Raw genomic sequence first — 15,619 nt, 5'->3', positions numbered from 1 at the left:
CTCAAACTCAGCCCTGAGATGAAGAGTCACATCCTCTACTGACTGAGCCAGCCAGGTGCCCCAATCTTGTAGTCATTTTTGTGCCAAGCTCCTTTACTCCCCCAAAATATGCACATAGAAGTTTTGGTACCATTTCAGAGGATGAAGGACACATCTAAAGGTAATTGCCAAATCCCTGGCATTTATTAAGCACTCAACCAAGACTTGATAACTAATTAACATTTGAGTAGAGTGGGTTACCTGTTTGAATTTCAGTTTTCTGGATATGTCATATTTTATTTGATCTGGGTCTTTACAAATGCTGTTTTTTCCTACCCAGATCATTTTCTACCTTGCCTGGCTGATACCTACTCATCCCTTGGGTACCAGTTTAAAATTCAGTTCTGAATGAGGTAACCCATAGGTCCTCAGTTAGTAGTTATTAGATCTGTAATAGCTTCTCAGTTGACTGGCTGTGACTTTGAGTAACTTAATTTCATTATTGGTAAAATAATAATTTTATTTCATTTAAGTTATAAAGCTAAAGTGAGACAGTGAATAGACTAAATTAATGTAATAGGAAAGTATTTTTACTAAATTCTTCTAACTACAACACTGTGGCAAGCATGGACATATGGCTTCCACTTGGTATTTTGAATTGAAAGTTCTCCATGTTTTTTCTGGACCCAAGTTGCTTTTTTGTTTGTTTGCTTTTTTCAAGTTAGGTTTATTTTTTAAAATGTTTTATTTACTTCTGAGAGAGAGCACAAGCGTGAGCAGCGGAAGGTCAGAGAAAGAGGGAGACACAGAATCTGAAGTAGACTCCAGGCTCAGAGCTGTCAGCACAGAACCCAATGTGGGGCTCAAACCCACAACCGTGAGATCATGACCTGAGCCGAAGTTGGACGCTTAACCGACTGAGCCACCCAGGCGCCCCCCAAGTTGATTTTGAAAATGTCTCTAGTAAGGCATTTTTCTTAAATAAATTTTATTTGTTTTGGTGACATTTTAGTTAAACTAAATCTGAAATCTTACAATTTGTTCAGTAGTTACTTACTGGATACGTAAAACACACAAGTTACTATACCATTTAGGTATTGAGATTCAAGAATTGCTATGTAGTCTCTGCTTTGAGAAGCAGTAAAATGCCTGACAATATGGAAAGTTCACTTTAACGCCAGAGTTAAATACATTTCTACAAATATAAAAGAGCTGCCCCAGCATAGTACAAGATCATTTGCAGATGAATGTAATACATTAAAAAAAAAAACAAAACAAACAAGACACATTACATGTATAGGCGAAGTATAAGACTGAATTGGAAAGTAGCTTTTTGAGGTGGGTCTTGAAGAATGGGTAGGATTTTAAGTTCAGGTTAAATGCGAAGGGGAAGAATAGAAGTAGAAAACCCTAATATAAACTTAAGACTGTATGGTACACTGGATGCTAAATTAATGGTTTAATATGTGGGTTGGTATGATTAAATATTTTAGTAGCATGTCTTTTTAAAAAAATTTTTAATGTTTTATTTATTTCTGAGAGAGAGAGAGGGATAGAGAGAGAGACAGACAGAGGCAGTGTGAGCAGGGGACGGTCAGAGAGAGAAGGAGATACAGAATCTGAAACAGGCTCCAAGCTCCGAGCTAGCTGTCAGCACAGAGCCTGATGCGGGGCTCGAAACCACGAACTGTGAGATTAAGACCTGAGCTGAAGCCAGACACTTAACCCACTGAGCCACCCAGTTGCCCCCGTAGGATGTCTTTTTAGTAGCTGTCTCAGCCTAAATGAGAGAGGTTATTTTGTATTTTGTATGTGTTCTTTGTATGTGTCAGAATGCTGTTGGCAGATTTTTTTTTTTGGTCATTATTTTGTTCCAGTATTTTCTATTTGTTTATTACTTGTGTATCTTCTCTTTTTCCTTTAAAAATTTTTGCATATTTTATGCAGCTTTATGGCAGGTAGAAAAATTCTCTCAAATGGGCCAGGTGCTATAAGGTTAGTCAAAGGACATGACCAGCTATTTAAAGTATGTATTTTAGAGCCGCCTGGGTGGCTTAGTTGTTAAGCGTCCGACTTTCGCTTAGGTCATGATCTCGCGATTTGTGGGTTCGAGCCCCGCGTCGGGCTCTGTACTGACTGCCAGCTCAGAGCCTGGAGCCTGTTTCAGTCTGTGACTCCCTCTCTCTCTGACCCTCCCCTGCTCACGCTGTCTCTCTCTCTCTCTCTCTCCTAGCAATAAATAAAACATTTTTAAAAATATTAAAAAAAAAAAAAGTATGTATTTTATACAGGACTGTTCAAGGTAGATCATGTCTTAGAATGAGACTTTGGCTCCTCATAGCTTGTGTTCTTTACTGTCAGTTAACATAGGGAAGGGGCACATTCCGTTCATTTGGGAACATTAATAAATTAAACTTTGCTTTCAGTACTCTTCAAATCTTTAAGGTGGTGTGCCCCCACACCCCCTTCTGCATTTATCAGATAACAAGTCAGCTTAATTTCAATAAATACAGTTTCTTGAAGGATCTTATTATGGCCTTTTAGATCATAAAGGTGGGTTGCCATTTGATATATTTCTCATTGATGTATAGTTTAATTTCTGCCTTACAATTGAAAAATGGCCACATGCTAGAGGTTCCAGTGACTGGGAGCATCAAGAAGCTCCCTCCCTGATGTTTTCAGCTTTTGTAAGCCTGAACTACACAATTCGTAAAGCTGCTTTTGAACTGTGTCTCTAGTTGTAGCATGTCACCTTACACTTAACTATTGTAAGGGCATCTTTTTATTTAATTTCTAATTAGCATAATGACTTGAGCTCTGTTATTCACTGTTCCATGGTGAAGTTGTCATAGGGAGAGAAGAAATAAAAATGTTCAATTTCAACTTTACTTGTGAATGGAGTGAAGTTTGAAAGCCTTTTATGGCTATTGTTCAGCAGACTGAAAATCTCATTAGAAATTCCAGAAATGCTAAGGCAGCTTTGGGTTGGATTTTAATAACATTTTGGAATGTTGATATTGTATGTTGCTAATTTCTGTGATTTCGCTTTTGATCAGCAATTTAGGTATGCATTCTTCCAAAGTCAGTTTATGACTTTGAGTCTAAATTCATTTACAGTAGCTTTTCTTTTCAATAGCAATAAGTACCTAGGAAGAGAATTAAATTTTTACCCTTTTTTGGACATTTCTTTTAGACACTGTTTTGATTTTCATATAAGATATACTAAATTTATTGGAAACTGCTTAATATAAAAGTAACGTATATATTTTTTGAACTAATGACTTAGTTTAGTTGCCATTCAAATATTATTCATCTACTGTTTTACATTTTTGAGGGGGATGGAGGAGCATAAAATTAGATGGGCAGGAAACATTTTCATTCTTATCTACAGGTCATAGGAACTTGAATCCTGATGTCTGGGTAAAGAGTGTTGAAATGTAATTTTCATGTAGCTGTTTGCTGTAAAAATAATGTGTTGCATGTAGTAATCACTTGTCTAAGAAGTAAGTATAATTTATAGACAGTACATTTTTCTATGGTCAGAAAGTAAACTTGATGTTAACTACATGTGATTAAACTGTAAAACATCATTCAAAAGAAGTACAGAATGGAGGGCATTTATTCTTTTTTCCCTTGTAAGAATAAAGACCATTCAGATAATTCATGTCTCTAAGGAGGAGATCTTGTTTTTAAGACTTTGCTAAATTTATATTTAATTTCAAAATAATTTACTGATCTCTTGCCAACAGTGTCTTGGTTGTTAACACTTAATGAATTAAAAATATTGACTTAATGGAAGTTTTTCAGCCAAAAGATTTTACTCTTTCAATCATTGTTTATCTTTGTTTTGTTATAAATTATTGTCATGGTTAAGTTTTTGGCATTTTGAGTTACTTGCCAGACTGTTGTTGGTTCTACTGGTAATAAAGAAATAAATAATTGAGCATCCACCATGTGGAAGGACACATTTTCTTTTTAAATTATACAAGTATACTTGAGAGTATGTAAAGGAATAGATTCGACTTGTTTTTTAGTGTTTGAATCTTGCTCTGAAAGCATTAGCTCTGGATAGAGAGGCAATTATGGGGATAAAAAATAATTGTTGCAGTATAGGTTTGGATTCAAATATAAATGTAATGGAGTAATAGATTATTTAAAAGTGAATCTTGTCTGCTAAATGTGTTGTTTTTATTTCAATGATATTTTACCTTAGACTTTCAGCTTTTGACATAGTTTTGAAAATTAGCTAACCATGGACTTGAGAGCATCTGCTGTTACCCTCATCTTTTGCAAATACATTTTAAGGGAAGACAGTATAATTCTTTAATGAGAAAATAATTTGTAACCCCCCCACCTTTTGTATAAATATATAGTTAATATAATTACCTCAAGATGAAAGAATGGCTTTTTAGAGCTATATATTGAAAGTGTTTTTATTGGCAATTCCCTCGAAGTACGGAGATCACATTTGATTTTGCTTTGTAACTTAGCAGTGTCTGTACAGAATTATCTACTTTAGGGAGGAAAAGCTCAAATTTCTAGAAAACTTTTCAGTACTCTTTCTATGTTTGTAGTTAATGAGAAATTCTCAAGATGTAGGAAATAGACTTGTCATGGCTGATAAATAAGTTTGTTAAAGTAATGGAAAAATTATACTTAAAAAGTCAGGTTGGAGGAATTCAGGACACAGAGGAAAATGGCATATAAATTTAACCGAATGAAGGAGGTTTTAAAGAAAAAAAATGCAACCACAGTGATCCTGTAAGTTACCCTTTCTATTGTACTAGTCATTTATTAGTGTTAAATGGTCTGATTTAAACAAAAACGAGCTTTTGTCAGTGGTTTTATTTAGAAATCGCATTACCTTCCACTTTTAAGGAAGATTTTAATTGCCAGTAAAATTTCATTGTTCTAGTAAGTACTTGAAAAATTACGTCACTCCCATATAATTAGTATTTTTGCTCTTCTTTTCATACCCCGTATCTACTCAACCTCTTTTGGTTTGCTTTAAAAATGATATAAGTTTTGTGGGAGAATAACTGACCTAAATATTGCTGTAAATGTGTTGTTTTAATCTAGTATGATTGGTTTTTGTGTGTATGAAGTACTTACCTAAGAAGGTGCATAGTATTCAATCGAGATGTTTCTGGAGAGGTGAGTTACTGGTAAAAATCCATCAGGTCCTAAGTTGTGGAATACTTGTATTGGTTCTTAATACCATGACTATTTTGGTTGTTGTAGATGTCCCTTAATTCTTCTGTTTAAGATGTTGTAGTTTGGGAAAGTTTTTTTATTGTATTTAACCAATGAAACATGATGGTTGTATCACAGATCGTCTCATTTTCAAGCTGTTTTGATTAAACTAACTTTGGCATATAGTTCTTTGCAGGGCCGTCAAAGAGGAGTTTGTTGAGCTAATGTGATTGTGCCACCACTTAGGTACCATCAGCAGCGAAGGGTCTTATCTGACTTATGTTCCTTTTGTTAAATTGTTAAGTTGCTTTAACATTATTTAAATCTAGAAGGAGATGGAGTTGTGAAGCAAATTTGATTTGCTGATTCTCAGTATTAAGCAATGAGAATCTCTTCCTTTAGATCTATCACAAACGTGTGTTTGATTTAGGTGGGGAAAAACTTAATCTTCTTTATGATATAATCTGGATGTAGTTATTATTTTTTAAAATTAGTAAAACTAATAAAGTTTGTTTGGAAATCTCAAAAGATCTTTAGTCATATACCTGCCACCTCAGCAGTCCCTTTTTATCTCTACAGATTTCCTTCCCTGCCTATTGTGGCCGTTTGCTCTAATTTAAATTTCCCATGGCTTTGGGTTGCAGACTTGGTTTTCTGCAAGAGTGCCCATGCTTACATGGTCATATATTCTGGGTGACTTTTCCACTTTTTCTTTTTTGTTATTTTGTTGATTGCTAAAGGGAAAGAGGGCTTTGTTTTGTTTTGTTTTTAACTTGTTTCTTTGTTTTGATCTTTCTTCCTTAGCCCATCTATTTGTGTTTTGTTTTGTTTTGCAGATTGGGAAGAATTATTGTGTGGACTTAGATCCATGGGGACTAGCAGGGAAAAACTAATTTTGTTCTTGGTTTTGTTTTCTTAGTAACAGTAGCAATTTAATTTTTGAGCCATTGAGAAGCTCAAAAGATATGTTAGCTTTATGTATGAAATTGATAGAAAATTATTAATCCCCAAATTTTCTATTTACAGTAGTTCTACTGTTGGAATAAAAATGTTGTAGTTGAACTAAGTAAATAACTAGAGATACTAATTAGCTGGAAGTAGCTGTTACAAAATTTTAATTTAAGTATTACTGTATATTCAAAAGATATTTATAGGAAATCTGATATGTGATTTCTCTTACATTCAATTTTTGTCATCCATGGTAATGTACACATTCAAATGGATGTATGAATATACATTTGCTTGAGAACATACATTTTTAACTTGACTAGATCTTAAAAGTGCCTGTTCCTTCAAAACATGCTTGTTTTTCAAATGTGAGGTATTTTGTTTAATGAAACAACTTTATGCTGCTGAATGTTAAGTCCTTGGAGAAGTGCTGTGGCAAGTAAATATGGAGTAATTTGTTACTGCTGTAAGGGAAAAGAGAGATCTCTAGTCCTAACATCTCCCCAAAATATTTTTTCATTAATATCTGAAGACTTTAAAAATCGTAAATTAATGTGGTCACAGTTACTTGTATTTTACATTAGTTTTGTGAGGGTGCATCATACAGTATCATTATTTAGCTGAATTTTATATTCATTAACTTATAATTAAAAAGTTTTTCTTTCCATCTACAAATTGTAATAGTTTCCTAATATACCATGAAAAATGATGTGCTATGCTATTAATAGGCTAAAAGAACTTTCTAATATTGATAAATAGGATGAAAAAAGAATTAATTTTGATATGTATAATTTTAAGGTTTTTTATTTGTTTAGTTGATTATACACTATGGCAGTTAGGTATCTAGAATTCTCTTTCTAGATGTCTGTTAAGTACTTTGGGAATTGAGGTAAGGGCAAGCCTTCTTTCTGTGTCTGCTAATTGTAGTGTTTTCTTGCGGATTTTAGTTCTCCTAGAATATGAAACTGATTTGTAGAATTTACTTTAGCCGAGAAACAACATTATTGAACTTTTGTTTTATGTAACTATTATGTTCTAGATAGTTAATATTTCACATTTTGATTCCTATCAAATGACTCTCAAGAAGCAATTTCTTTTAAAATCTGTGAGAGTTTCAAACTATGAAGAAAATGTATCCTAATAGTCTAATCAGCTATGTTTTTCCATGGCAGTTAATCTTTTGAATCTCTACTCTTTCACCATAATTATAGAGACTTCATAAGTTTGTAAAATTATTCTTCCTAATTCTGATTGGTATTTTGAAAGGTATTTTATAAGTTTACAGTTGATATTTATATTAATTATTGAGAAACATAAATAACCTCTAAAATATATTCATTTCTTACATATTTATTTCTCATTTATTATAACAACATATATATTTAGAGGTATTTTTAGTATTCATATCAAGTCAGGGTATAAACTGTGGTATGAAAAGTTATCTAACTGCAAGGATGCAGCTTTAAAAATAGCAAGGAATTCTTCTGTTAGCACATTTTATTTTACAAACATTTGTGTAAGATGTTATTTGTTTTTGAAGCTCATGGCACAGATTTTATTGTGTGTAGCTTTAGTAGGAGAACACTGTAGAGCCAACGTTGAAATTTATTAAGGAAAGAACAAACTGGTAAAGTGTTTCCGTGCTGTTAAAAAACTTCACAGACAGTCGTCAGACAACTTTCTTTTTTAAGGTCCTCATTGCTTGATTTCTTTTTCCAGTCTTTATTTGAAACTTTCATAGGTTTTCTTTTTTGTTCTTTATCTCTGTTTTTCTTTTGGTAGTGGGGGGAAGATTATTTTAAAACTGAATGGCTAAACATGTATAGTAATTATTCAAGTATAATGGACATACTTTTATTCTTGATATTTTTTAGGCCAGAAAATGTTGTGAAGGTAAGCCAAGGAGGGTAAAATTACATTGTATGGAATGGAAACTTTAGCTTTAGTTTTCTGTTGAAAAAAGTAGACTCTGATTAGGGCTTTAAATAGGGATTGTTTGTGAAGTATTTTTTAGTTCTCATTGCTTGGTAATAAGTTTGAGGTGTTTTTGTGTTTCAGTGTTTTAGTTGACTGTTGGTACTTCCTGAAAAATCTTATACTCTGAAAGAGAGAAGATAGGGAACAAGAAGTAGGGAGAAAGAAAAATTTCCCAAAATGCTGCCACCTGACAGGTGGAGAATTATAGGCCCTTATAGATTTTCAAAACGTAGAGGGCTGGAACACTCTGTTTCTGAGAGTTCACTTAAACTTTGATGTATTCACAAAGTTTGATTGGGGTGAGTATTAAAATTTTAACTCTGGCTTTATCCTAAATTAATTTAAGCCTTTACATAAATTTAAGCCAAATTAATAAAACAATGCCTTGAGGCTAATTACTATTGTTCAATAAGGTCATCATGTTTAGCTAATAGTTCTTTGTGGTATTGTTTGATTTTATTAATATGATAAGCTAAAATGATAAATTGAATTATATAAAATTAATTTTGCTGTAGAGGCAAAGGATGTCTTAGTAGGTAATAATTTTATTTCTTTGTGTTATAAGGACATCCGTTGGCTTTCAGTATATGTAGACCCTTTAATTTTAAAAATTTATGTAAGTTAACTGAAGTTGTGCTTTTTTTAAATTGTGAAAACTTGAGGCAAATATAGAAAATATGTTAGTGCTGATTTGTTAGATTTTCAGTTATTAGATTTTGTGAAATAAGGTCTGGAATTTTATGTTAATTAAGAAAATATATTTAATTTAAAGGTACTAATAGAGAAATCTTAGAAGAAATCTTAGAAAAATACTAGAAATATTAGAGAAATTTTGTCAAGTATAGTAAATCCATGTCCATAATTATTTTAAATCACTAGTTAGAAAGGAATGTAAGAGATGCTAATATATTCTTTGTTGGAAGTCATACCGTTTTGAAAAAAAAAAAACGAAAGGCAAAAAGTAAACTGCTTTCAGTAATATTTATATCATTTTGGCATTGTATGTTATTCATGGATTCATGTCACAAAAGCCTGCAAAACTTCACAAAGGAATTAGGTGTGTTTTAGTTCAGTAGGCTTGCTGAAAATTATTTTGTGAGAAACCTAGAAAAATTTATATATGATATTTTTCTCATTTATCAGTGATTCATCTTGGTGCTTTGTCTCAATTTCAGTCTTGTCAATTTAGACTTAATATTAGGTGTTTTAAAAATGTATTTCCAGTAATATGTTATTGCTTGGATATATTCTTATTGTTCCAATTACATTTTATCCATCTATGACATTTTATCAGCCAGCTATTACTATTTTATTACTCTTTTTTGTGTTTTTGTACAGACTTCAAGTCCAGAGTAAGAGCTAGGGTATGTTACAGTGTGTATGACCATTTCTAATTTGACCTGTTACTGTAAGGAAGGCTAACAAGTGTGTATGACTAGCCCACCCCTTCTGGAGCAGTTGAAAACAGGCCTCAGAAGACTCAAAGGAATTCTTTTAACTCCTAGCAGGGCCACGGGGTCAATGTCAGATTTAGTCATGCTGTTATTTTAGCCCAGTGGTCCAGAGAGATGACTGAAAAGTGAGTCTTTTATTTCTTTTTTTGTGTGGTTATTAACAGGATTAAATGTAAGCCATTGTGTACTTAGTACCAATTAGTTTCTCATCTGAGAGGTTCATTATGATTTTTTGTCAGCCTTCGTCTTGTAATATTTGTTTCATTGTTTGATTAGTTAAGGGGCTGAATGGACTAAAGAAAAGTTTAATAGCAGTGCTTTTAAATTCATTGAGAATTTTAATAAGTCAACTTTTCAGATATGTAGATCTTGATTGAAAAATGGACCACATTGAAAATTGGCGTGAATTTGAAATTCAGTAAATTGTTAAAAAATTTTCCTTTTCCAGTTGTATTTTTATTCAGTCTTAAAAACAGATGATCTTTATTATATTAAATAATGTTTTCCTAGTTTTAGAAGTCTGATATATTCTTAAACATATTTCTAAAAATTATCTTCAGTTTGCTGTGAATATGTAATTACTGTTTGGGAGGCATACATATCAGAACAGTCCAAAATTTAAAAACTTCTCCAATTTGTAGATTAGAAACCAAGATTGAGTTATTAAAAACAGAACATAAGAATTCTAGAATATAGATACTTGTTAGGAAGTAGCTTGAAAGTTGATTCTATATGCTGTTGTAAATAAATAAAATACAAAGTTGTAGGAGTTCAGAGAGGAGGGACATGCCTAACTTTTAATTGCTTATTAAAAAAATTGGTGTTTTTTTAGATCCTTGACTTAAGAAAATTCTTATTAAAATAAACGTTTCGTTGAGTAACAGTCCTCATTTCAAATATTGAAATATTTCAGTGTAATTTTGGATAAAAATTGTTCTTATAAATTGGATTGGAGATGCTGATTTCAATTAGAAGTAAGGAATATAACCCACAATTAAAATAGGATAATTATTTTGTTAGTAGGTAATTATCTGGGACAGTAGGTCTTATATCCTGTTGTTGTAGTATATAGCATACATTTTCATATGCATGCACTTTTAAGTAAAGGCTTGACATCAAGTTGTGTTTTACACTTTAAAAATTATAAATACTAATTTATTTTTTATTTTTTAAGTTGTATGTAAAAATGTGATTTTTATTTTTTATGAAAATAAGACACCAATGAAAATACAAAAAATACAGGAAAGTATGAAGAACATAAAGATGGCCACAATCCATTCTATCAGACCCACCAATAACATCTTTGTGTAAATTTTTCCTCATGGGAATATCTATATAAATGTATGCATATATAGAATTGTAAACTGCATATACAGTTCTGTATCTTGTACTTTTCACTTAACACCATAAGTATGTTATCGTTAAAATATTCTTGGAAAATATAAGTTTTAATGACTGCATAACATTACACTATATGCATCATAATTTATTTGACCTCCTATTTTGTGAGGAGGGCAGCATAAAAAATACTACGATAAATATCTTGAGCATTTATCTTCGTGTGTGTGCTTATGTTCTTATGTAGTTCAGGTTGCGTGACCCAAACCCACCACTTTGTGGGGAAACTTTTTTGAGCATCAGCCCTTAATGGTCATGTTATATGTCTTATGATAAATACTAATTTTAAAAGTGTAATTACTATTTTAACATATTCTTTTAACTTGATTTATCTCATCTTATTTGATGTGCTATATATAGATATTATGCCTTTGCTTACTGATAACGTTTTTTGGTACCTAGATTATTTTATTGTGGGAGTTGGTTATACAAGATTTTATGATCCAAATAATTATGGTGCATATAGATTCTGATATACAGGGTAGTTTTATTCTCAAATTGATTTCAGACATAGTGAATTTATAGCACTTTTTCGAATTTGTGAAACCAATTTTCTGAGAAACACATTTTTTTAAAGTCCGTGTGTATGGTATTTTTCTTACTTTTCTCTTTAATTGTAATTTGGAAAGAAGTTAGATCCTCCAAATGAGACCTTATTTCTGACCATATTACCATGATGTATGACTATATTACCAAATTATACATGCTTTATTATTGCTTACCCCTCAGTCTCTACTTTCTCCACCTCTGTTTTTTAAATAAAAATGTGTAGTAGCTGTATTAAATTACTGGAAGATTCTTTTTTCCTCTCATCCTACCCCATGTTTTAGACATATAGTGTCTATTGGAAGATGCTTAATTAATAGGAAATAAATCAGTAGTAACTTCCTCTGGTGGTTTGTTGTTCATCAAAACGAAACTAGTTTCTTTTTAGAGAGAAATGCAGTTTTTGCTGCTCAACATTCCCAAAAGATCTTTGGAAAATAGGAGAGAAGTCTTTAATATAAAGGCCTTGTAATATGGAAAAGTGCAGATTTAAAAATAAAAATTTATTGTATAATTTTGTATTTGACTTCAGAGGAAGTTGAAAGAAGTATATATGTTAAGTTGAAAATCTGACTCAGTATCAAGTCCTCTGATGGTCATATAATTTAAAATTAGTGAATACCTGTATTGACTGACCTATTTAAAATTTTAAATATTTAAAAAAACATAGTGAATAACATCAACTATTTGTAACTTTTCTTTTAAGTGGAATTAACTTTAGGTATCTAATAAAGTTCAGAATTTAATATTCAGATAACTATAGGAAGTAAAGATGAGGTAAGGGACAGACTATCCTAAAGGTAATACTTTAAGACTTCTGTTTCTTTAGCATCTTCTAATGTAATAGTTACTGTAGTAATATATCTGCTTTCTAAGTAATCATACCATTAATAATATTTAGCCCTATTCCTTATAATTGCTAACTAAACACCTTTAAATTATGCTGTTTTAAAAACAGTTCAGTGGAAGTTTGGGAATTTAGGGTAGTAGTATTTAATCTTAAATCTACAGAATACTCTTTCTTTCTAGGGATAATGGACATTGTAATGTAATTGAAAAATTTTTTTGTCCCATAGAAACTACTTTTATTTCATGCTTTGTTTTTCTGTGAGGCCTAACAAATACAGAGAAAAAAAGCCCTCACAAAAACATTTTGTTGGAAGTTTTTAAATATTGTCTTAACGTAGAGATACGGGTGTGCTATTTTATTTAGTCCATAAAATTGCAACACAAAGTTAGAAAAAAAAATAAAACTCCCAAATATCTAAATCCCAAGAAGATGAAGTTGAGTGGAGGGTGAATAGGATATAGAGATCTAGTATTTGAGTCAGCTAGCTAAATTTTATGTCCAAAGCTTTAACCTTTTGGGCTTTTCCATTTCCTACAATGCAAATGACTTTCTTTTGTAAAAGGCATGACAATTATGGTAGGATTAAAAGTAATAGCTCATATAGTGCTTTTTATTAGCATCTAAGGAAACATCCACATTTGAATTATTTTATGGAGGTATATAAACTCAGTAATTTGAGTTATTATATAGAGACTTAAAATTGCTTATTTTTTTTATCCCCTTTTAATATAGACCAAACCTTTGTGGCTTTTGAAAGGAAGAGAAAGCATTATTTTATTTTAATTTACTGTATTTGATGGGTTTTATTTCATTTTGCATGAAAGGTACTATAAATCCTTATTCACAAAATAGTCATTTATATATTGTGATTTTATTGGTTCAGTCAGGTTCATTGACCACTTAAAAACATTTAGGTTTTAAAATTATTATAATTTATCAGTGAATTTTTGATACATTGTAACTATCAGAGTTTCATTATAAAGGAATTTTTGCCTCATTTTTATAAAGCTTGTGTATAAGAGCACTGATGATAATGATGTATATACTTGTATCTTTTACTGACTTTTTCCTGGTATCTTAAACTATCAGTGATTGTCTCTTCATATGGAGAAAGAAGAAAAAAAGACTAAGCTTTGTTCTGTTGTTTTTTTAACCTTCTAAGTGTGTTGTAGGAATTGAAAAGTCTGTAAACTTTTGATTATTTATGATAGTGATTGGGAACAAAGACCTAAATAATCTGAAACAGCAAATAATAGCCAAACGAATATGATCCATATCCATTAATTCAGCTAACAAGTAAATAATCAGAGCCTTTTGTGAGTCACCTTGTAAGGTGTGCTGATCCATGTAGAGATGAACCACGTATAGAGCCAGACCTCAAAGATCTGATAGTTTAAGAGAAGAGACAACAGATGGGTAGAATAAGAGAGCAGTTGGGGTACAGAAAAGGAAAGACTGCTTTCACAGGGGTAGGGATATGTGGGGAAGATAGACTATGTCGTATGATTATGGGAACAGCAAACTTTTTTTCTCTGTTTTGAATAAGGTAGTGTTTCTCATACTAGGTTCCTCCGACTCCTAGGATCCGTTTTCAAGGGATAGTGGATAGTCTTGGAGTTCTCTAAGAACTGTTAAAATTTGTATGATCATGTTGATTTTTTTAAAAATGTACCAGTTATAAAGATAACACTTTGCAGTAATAATTCACAATTGAAAGACATTTGTTGTAGAATGAGACTTCAGTTTTTTAAGCCAGTGTTTCTCAATTTGGGATTTGTGGACTGATTTGAAGTTAGAGAGAGAACTTTTCTACAGTGGTTTATACCACTTTCTTGGAAAGTTTGAGGGGGAAAAAGAAGTTTAAGAAACAAAGTCTTAGGCCAACATTTTATACTCTTTGGGCCACATTCAAATTGATGGCAGGAAGTAGGTAGCCCAGAAGTATGTGAGTAGCAAAGGAATCCACTTTGGGATTTAGTGTTTTTCTGGAGACAAGGCGATTCTGAGAGTTCACTGTAAATCGAAAAATTCTTTGAGCTTTTTGTAAGCCACTACCACTTAGGATTTAAATTGATGGTAGTACTGATGAATGGGCATAGCTTGTATGATTTTAAATAATAATGGACTGTGAATTTATTAAATGGAGGATAAAATTCCTAAATATAGTCTGAACATAAACTAGACCTGTTAAAATTGTTTCTGTGGTAAGCTTCTATTCTAGCTCTAAAGAGCACACTATACGGTGGCCAAAGCCTTTGTGTGGATTGATTATTTTTGGGAGTTCGATTTTATTTTCTGCTTATAGTTTTGCAATAAGTTAACAGTTTAATTTCGTTAAAATTAATTAAACCTACATTATTTTGTAGAGGATAGTATTTAATTTCATAAGTCAGAAACTCATAAGGAATAAACAAGTACTTAATAGTGTATTGTCCGTAAAGAAATTTGGGTAAATCGAACATGGTAAATTTAAGAATATCTATATCAAACACTGCAAAATTTTTGAGAAAAAATACTGAGAGTATTTCCCTTTATTTTCTTCTTTAAAATTTTTAGGGATAAAAATGACGGTGCCCCCTCCCCCCCAACAAACAAACAAACAAATAAAATTGGCTAAAGTAAGAATTAGATGATGGCTTTCACTTTTATATTTTTCTGAAACTTACCCAGCCTTTTGGCTTAGAGAATTCCTGGGAATACTATTATTACCTGGGGAAAAGACTATTTGCTCACATCATACATCGAATAATTTTGGTTCTCCTGTAGCTTATTTTCTCTAGAGTGTTTTGCATGTAATATGATACTTTGAAGATATTCTGTTACCATTTGAGGTTCTTAATAGTTCATGTGTCAGCTTGCCTTTATAGAAAAATATATTTAAGTTGCTTTGACAGATACTTTAAATAGCAAATGGGACGCACATAAATTTAGCATTGGCATGTTCTCTTTTGTTTTTGCCTTTTCTTAATTTTTTAAACCCTAAACAATTTCAAGCATTTCTCATAATTCCCTGTGCAGAGAAATTCCCTGAAACATTAAGAAGCTGCTAAAAGACTCAAGCTCTGAAAGAAGTCCCAAAGATACATCACTGCTTGACTGCAAACATTTTTAAGAAGTCACTGATTATAATGAACACAGCCTTTAATGGCAGTTTTTCCTCTCCTTTTCAGGAGAATGTGACAGAGTGTCATTAAGGTTTTAGAAATGAATGCTCCTGAGGAAAGGAGGATCCCCAGGATTACAATGATGCCCAGTATGTGGCCATGGGATTCTC

The 15,619-nt window shown here is 31.9% G+C and overlaps 1 protein-coding gene across 3 annotated transcripts in view; it reads left to right on the top strand.

Annotated features, from left to right (window-relative positions):
- The window catches only part of ZCCHC7 (zinc finger CCHC-type containing 7), a 249,292-nt gene that overhangs the window by 13,406 nt on the left and 220,267 nt on the right, over nucleotides 1–15,619 (top strand). The gene's annotated exons all lie outside the window — the stretch shown is intronic.

The sequence above is a fragment of the Hyaena hyaena genome, unplaced genomic scaffold, assembly GCF_003009895.1.
Source record: "Hyaena hyaena isolate Hyena2069 unplaced genomic scaffold, ASM300989v1 scaffold_93, whole genome shotgun sequence".
Classification (NCBI taxonomy): Eukaryota; Metazoa; Chordata; class Mammalia; order Carnivora; family Hyaenidae; genus Hyaena; species Hyaena hyaena.
Note: the sequence above shows the minus strand (reverse complement) of the source record. Positions and strands in the feature narration are given on the sequence as shown.